Here is a 7,488-nt window from a genome sequence, read left to right on the forward strand (position 1 = left end):
GGCACGTCCTCAAAAAACTAGAAATAGAGCTGCTTTATGATCCAGCAATCCCACTCCTAAGAATATACCTTAGAGATCTAAAACTACTGACACGACCAGATACATGCACTCCTATGTCCACTGCAGCTTTATTCACAATAGCAAAACAATGGAAACAACTGAAGTGCCCACCAACGGATGAATGCATAAGCAAACTGTGGTACTTACACTCAATGGAATACCACGCAACCATAAAGAACAACGACAAGTCTGTGAAACATATAACATGGATGGACCTGGAGGGCATAATGCTAAGTGAAATTAGTCAAATATTGTACGATCCCTCTTTTGTAAGAAGACAAGAACAGATAAATTTAGACAGACCAATGTACATTGGTGGTTACCAGTGAGAAGAGAGGCGAGGGGTAAATACGCTTTAGAACTTAGAGACTTTTTACTTTTGATGACGAGAAATGTGGCCCCAAGTGTGGAAGTAGTGAGCACAGCACAATCATAGTAAAGACAAGTGTTTGAGCACAAATAGAAGGGTATAGACACAATTAAAGAGAATGCTGACTGACTGTGATAAATGTAACTAACATCAGAACAATTTATGTGGAAATTTATTTTAAAAAACTCATTGGTGAATATATAATTTTGCAACAACAGTAATAACAACTAAAATATATGTTTGGTTACATAGATATAAAAGTTTGCATAAATATGTATATATATATTTATGTGTGCTGCATATATTTTCAAGTATAAAATAAAGCACATGGGGGCACAGTTAGAGATATTTCCTAGACAAAACCAAACACCTCATGGGATTGGTCTTCTGGGTTTGAGGGCTTAGGACCATAGTCTTGAGGGGCAACTCAGTCAACTGGCATAATAAAGTCCATAAAGACAATGCTCTACATCTTAGTTTGGTGAAGTAGTGTCTGGGTGTTAAAAATTTGTGAGTGGCCATCTATGATATAACTATTGGTCTCTACTCATGCAGAGGTAAAGAGAAAAAAGGAAACCAAAGACTCAAAGAAGAAACTAGTCTACAGAACCAACAGTCTACACAAACAATGACATCACCTACCTTGAGACCAGAAGAACTAGATGGTGCCTGGCTATTACTATTGACCATTCCAACCAGGAACTCAATAGATAATCCCAGATAGAGAGCAGGGAAAATGTAGAAATAAACTCAAATTCCTAAAAAACGGCCAGATTTTCTGGACCAGTAGAGACTAGATGAACCCTCGAGACTATCACCCTGCGATACTCTTTAAACTTGGAACTCAAACTACTCCCAAAGGTCACCTTTCAGCCAAATTACAAACTGGCCCATAAGATAAATAATATCACCCGTGAGTACTGTGTACCTCAAAATAATCGTCTAGATGAAACCAAATGGTAAACATTTACCCTAGATCAAAGATGAGAAGACAAGGGGAGACAGGGAAACTAGATTAATGGAAACAGAACAACCAAAATGGAAATAATGAGAATTCTGATATACTGTGAAGAATGTAACCAATGTCACTGAACAGTATGTAGAGACATTATTAAATGAGAACCTAATCTCCTGTGTAAACTTTCACCAAAAACACAATATTTTAAAAATAATAAATAAATAAGTAAATGATCCTTCTTTCCTTCCTCTATCCCTCCCTCCTTTCCTTCCTTCCTTTGATAAATATTGATTGATCACTTAGTATACCCCAGGCACTGCTTTTTTTTTCCATTTTTTGCCATTTTTAATGGAAGTTGTATGTAAGATTATTTTACTCCTGCATCTTCTCAATGGTTTCTTCCTTATATTTGCCCTCTTCCTTTCCTACTTGGTGAGATTTGGCTTTACATTTAAGGATCTTTTTGCAGTCTTTATCCAGTTTTAGCCTAGTGATAACCACCTTGCTGGGGTGAATGCCCACATCATACACAGTTGTGCCATTAGGTTTATCTCGCTGAACCTGTTCAATGTAGATGACATATTTCTTCCTGTACACTTGAACTACTTTGCCAATTTGCTGACCTTTGTAGTGTCCTCACATAACCTGAACTTCATCATCCTTTCAGATGGGCATGGGCCAAACATTGTATTTCTGTCCCAGTTCCTTGGAAAGAGGGGAACACATAATCTTCCTGTGAATTTGGGAAGGTGCATTGAAATGCCTTTTATGGTTTTTGCTCTCATGAGAAGTCACAAAGGGATTGAACTACATTTTGGCTACTGCTGCTTTAGTGATGGCCGCAAAAGGGAAAAGCGGCACTGCGTTTTTATTGAGAGGAAATAAACTTAACCCATTTGTGCGAGCACATTTACATAACATATACACGTGTTTTCGTGTATGGGAGGGGGCACAAAACCAACCTTCCAACCTCCCCATGGAGATAGCTGGAAACTAATCTGTGCTCTAGCTAATAATATCAATGCAAACTAAGCCCTTGAGTATGTTTTTCTTTTTCTGCTGCAAAATAATAAGAACTTCTAGCACAATGAAGCAAACCTCTTATAAAACAAAATCCTTATCCCCTTGTTCGTAGTTCCAAAAGGCCTCGAAATCTAACACCTACTCTCTTGACCAAAATGTGCCTTTTTCCTCAGAAAAAAAGAGGGTCAATGGGAAAAAGTGATATCTCTGAATTTAAAATAATAATAATAATAATCAGACAAAAATATAAAGTGTGCACAAAAATAGTGTTATAAGGATGTTCCCTGAAATATTATTTATAGGGGAAACATGGAAGCAACCTAAATACCCAAGCATAAAGTTTTAGTTAAATAAATTATGGTACATCCATATAATGGAATGCCAGTGCAGCCATTACTAATGATGTTTAGAAGAATATTTAAAGATATAGGGAGATAGTAAATATAACTTAAATGAAAACTACAAGTTAAAATAGCATATACTATATACTCAATTTAAAAAAAAAATACATATATAAATGTGTGAGAGTGTATATATACACATAGAGAGAGAGACAGAGACAGACACCTACACATGTATACGAATAGAAGAAAGGCTGAAAGGATTATCATCAATGTGTCAATAGTGGTTGTGAGATTACGGGGGATTGTTATTTTCTTTTTTCTCTTTTAATTCTGTATTTTCTAAATTTTATAATAATAATCATGTACTTTTTGTGAAAAAGCAAGTTATTAAACGTATAACAATAATATGGGTTTTATATTACTATACTGCTATAAATAAGTGAAGGCAAATAAATTTCAAAGTTCATTCTTTAACTTTACCTATGATGCATTAAAATTATCTAAATAATTTTGTTTAACCAAACAAAAACAAGTTGCATTAAGACAGTGACAGAATAAGTAACTATATAAAAAAAGAATGCAGAACTTTGAGTACATATATTTTGGGGACAATTTCCTTTCAACCTAATACACAAAGCTACTGATTATGAATTTTGAAGGTTAGCAGATACTAAGTTCATTCATTCACTCAAAGGGTATTTCCTGAGCATCTACCATATATAAATACCTGTGTTCAGTGTTAGGAGCATTAAGAATGAGTGAGGACATGTTCCTTAGTCCAGTTGGAGAGAGATCATACACTTGTGAATCATCTAGACAACAAAGTCCTAAAAATAAGAACAGGGAACAAGGTATTGCAGAAAGCAAATACCAGTGAGGTGAGGATTATCAAAAGTCTACTCCATCTTTTAGGTTCAAAACATCTCTCTTCCTGAAGCTGCCTCTTGTGAGACAGTAGTTTCCGGTACTAAGTTATCCCATCTGCTGGGTGTGGACTCTGGCTAACCCCTATCACAGAGCAACCCTTCCTGAGAGTTCAAGTGTCTTTCCTTTGTCCTGATCTTTGTTTCATTAATCTTGGGTCCTGAGTGGACTCCAACCTGTTGCCATCAAGTCGATTCTGACTCATAGCGACCCTATAGGACAGAGTAGAACTGCCCCATAGAATATGCAACGCTGTAATCTTTATGAAAGCAGACTGCCACATCTTTCTCCCAAGGAGTGGCTGGTGGTTCGAACCACTGACCTTTCAGTTAGCAGCTGAATGCTTAACCACTAGCCTACCAGGGCTCCTCAGTAGACTCCAAAGCTGAGTTTATGTTGGGAATTACAGACCCTGTTCATCTCCTAAAGGAATGAGGAAGCAGAGATGTGGAGCTGGGTAATAACACAGTTCAGACTGACAACTGGTGATGGGTGTGGAAACATGGAAAGAAGAGCTGCCCCTCAGCCTGTTGATAAGCAGCAGCTATCCCTTATCCCGTCCCTCCCAAACCAGGATTGAACAACACTCCATTTTTCCAATTCTTACCTCTGAGAGGATGATTGCCAATGAGGATATTCATGGTTAAAGTACTGAAAGCAGCAACATATGATCAGAAAAGGTGCTGGATGGGGAGCCCAGAGACCTATCCGAGACCCAGCTACCTCTGCCTCTAACTAGCTTCCCTCTGGGCTTCAGTTTCCTCATCTGTCAAATGAAAGGGTTAACTGCTCAATACCTGAAGTCTACAGCTCCCAGTGAATTAGGAGCCACAGGGGTCCTGTGATTTAACTGGATTTACTCCCAACCATGAGTCATCTGTCCATCTCTGACCTTGCAAATACAAATTCCTCCCGGTAATAGGAATTACAACACTTAATTCTCTTATGGGTAGACTGTACACACTGAATGCTTGTGTGCAATACTGATTGGGAAGTCGAGGCAAAGGAAATGGCTCCTAAATCCCTCCTGGGGTCAAAATGGAAAACAAGATAGACTACTCTAACAGATACCATTTCCTCTGTGATCAGACTAAATAATATAAATATGAATATTAAATTATGCGTGCATACTTTTAATTTTGCCTTTCACAGAAAATCACAGTGAATTCTTTCCTTTTAGCTTTAGTTCAAAGTCATTGAGAAAGAACAGAAAAGATGAACACAGAATTACAGCATTTTAGAGCTGCAAGAGACTCTAAAGATTAGACCCAAACCCCTCGTCATCCCAATGAGGAAAACAATGAGAGGACCGAGATATGAATATGAAACAGCTTACTCCAAGGTTGACTTCCATGTTCTCTAAATATGCCTCACTCAAACCATTGTAATTAGACAACACCACCATCTACATGTCAAAAAAAAAAAAAAAGGTACTAAAAGAAAAAAAAACAAAGAAAGGAGTCTAACCTCTTTTAATAGATTTCATCCATTACAAACAAAGAAATTATGCAGGGTGAAGACAGAGATCATCAGGATGAACATTTCTGAGACAGGGACAGTTTGCTCACCTAGACTATCCAGAACCAATTCCTCACCCCAACACATAACTACTCCATATTTCCATTCACTACCTTCCTGCCTCCATCCAGGCACAAAAGCACCAGATCTTTCTAAGAGGATTGTTATGAGAATAATGTTGTCCTTTAACAGGCTAGCCATTTGCCACTGTATCACCTACCCAGTAAACAGTGCTGCTTTAATATGGCATTGGATAAATTACATTCAAGTGCTAAAAACCTGCCGTTCTTTTCACTAAGAAACATGATTTTTTGCTAGCTTCTCCCCTACAAATCCAGGCAAGTTACCCTAAAGCATCTCAGTAATGAAAAACAATTGATAGTTCCATATGTAAACTGATGATCTAAACTCAGTCAGCATTAGAGGTCTACGTTGCTGGTATCACACAATAAGGACAAATTTATTCCTTCCCAATCCGTTTTGCCTCACAGTTCAGATGGAGGAACTATGCCTTATTGTTACTACTCTTCCTATCATGGAACATACTTGCTGTTTTGATGTCTGACTACATTTGATAATATTTTTATATCCACGCACTCCAGACCAGAACCTCCAAGATGACACAATTAGAACTCAAAACACATAGACTGTTAGAACTGGAAGGGGCTTTCAAGAGCATCTAATCATATCCCCTCGCTTTACAACTAAAGAAACAGAGTTGCAATGAAACAGACTTGTCCCTTGTCACGTGACTAGTTAGGAGCAGTGCCAGATCTAGAGGCTGTGTCTCCAGTCTTCCTGTCCAGATTCTTTCCATGGCCCCTACTGCTTTCCAGTGCAGGCTTTCCAAACACTCATGAAGGACTGGCTGATAGCTATTCCTTGGAAGTCAGCCCCTGCCATTCCAGAGCTGCCTCTGCTATTCCAGGGCATGAATTATACATGCAAGAAATTACTAAAGCCTGAATATGCAGTTGAGTTCCCTTTCTTAATTTTTTTTAGTTAGTATTTTTTTTAAGATTCTGTAAATTAGGAAGATGGATGGAAATGCTTGTAGTTATTAGTTGCTCCTATAGTAAATTACTGTTCTAATTTCTCCAAAATCCATTGTTGCTATGCAATGTGCAACCAAGAAGGAACATTCTGGTTTTGAATTATGTGAGCAATTCAGTCATCTGGTTCACGTCTAAGAATAATATATGGCTGGTTGGCATGCACAATTTGCGGCAGCAGCCTACTAACATTGTTTTGATGATTCCATGACAGGAAATCTCCTGGTTGCATTAAACCCCTACCTTCTGACTCCAGGGATGCCCATCTATGCAAGCACTAACTGTTAAATACTACAGGGAAGCATTAGAGTGCAGGGAAAGAGATTCAACTTGCCTTTACAACCATCTGAGTTAGAACCCTCAGTCTGCCACTCATTAGCAGAGTGACTTTGGGCTGTGCACTCAAGTCTCTGAGTCTCCCTTTCCTCATCTGTAAAATGTTGAATAAATTTGAAGGTGCTTTACACATGCTGTATTACCGGGCCAAATTATGATTTGTAAGGATCACTGAACCGCAGAAATAAAAATACAGCATAATACTGAAAAGGTTAAAAACATTGTATCCAGGGTCCCACAGGACTAACTACGTATAAAATCCTGCTCTGCCATTTTACTGGTTGTGTGATCTTGGGCATGTTTCATCCTCTTGGTCTTTTCGTTTTAACTTTCATGGAAGATTTCAAACATACTCAAAATAGAAAGTCTAGAATAATTAACTGAAATAACGTACTAATCACCAGTTTAAGCAGGTTCCAATATTTTCCTAACATTGTTTCATCTCTCTTTCCCCAACACTTTTTTTTTCCTTGAGGTATTTTAAGGCACATTTGGACAAGTTTTGTTGTTTTAACATCTTTGTGCTTCAGCTTGCTCATCTAGGAAAATGGAAATTAAAATATCTAATTCATGGAGTGGAATGGGATAAAATGACACAATAACGTAAAGCGAGAGGGCTGAGTACTCAATAAATGTTAGCTATTATTATTTTTGGTAATACCTATGAGCACCAACCTTGCAACTTATGTGTCCCGCCCTTCCGGGGTATAAAAGCACTTTGCAACGTTACGCGCCTGGTGAGGTTATTAAACTGCCTGGAAAAAGCTGAGTCCTGCGTCCCTAAGGTTGCGGCCGCCCCCTTCAGGCCGTCATTCTTCAGAACCACTCGGCCAGGATGAGGATTGTCCCTCGCAACCTCCCGTCGTCTTGCGCATGAATGAGGGGGCGGGAACAGGAAGTGGG

The 7,488-nt window shown here is 38.4% G+C and overlaps 1 pseudogene; it reads right to left on the reverse strand.

Annotated features, from left to right (window-relative positions):
• Positions 1–1,760: 1,760 nt before the first annotated feature.
• On the reverse strand, positions 1,761–2,201 carry LOC101343236 (60S ribosomal protein L26 pseudogene; annotated as a pseudogene).
• Between the last annotated feature and the right edge of the window lie 5,287 nt (positions 2,202–7,488).

The sequence above is a fragment of the Trichechus manatus genome, unplaced genomic scaffold (assembly GCF_000243295.1).
Source record: "Trichechus manatus latirostris isolate Lorelei unplaced genomic scaffold, TriManLat1.0 scaffold00016, whole genome shotgun sequence".
In the NCBI taxonomy this organism is placed as follows: domain Eukaryota; kingdom Metazoa; phylum Chordata; class Mammalia; order Sirenia; family Trichechidae; genus Trichechus; species Trichechus manatus.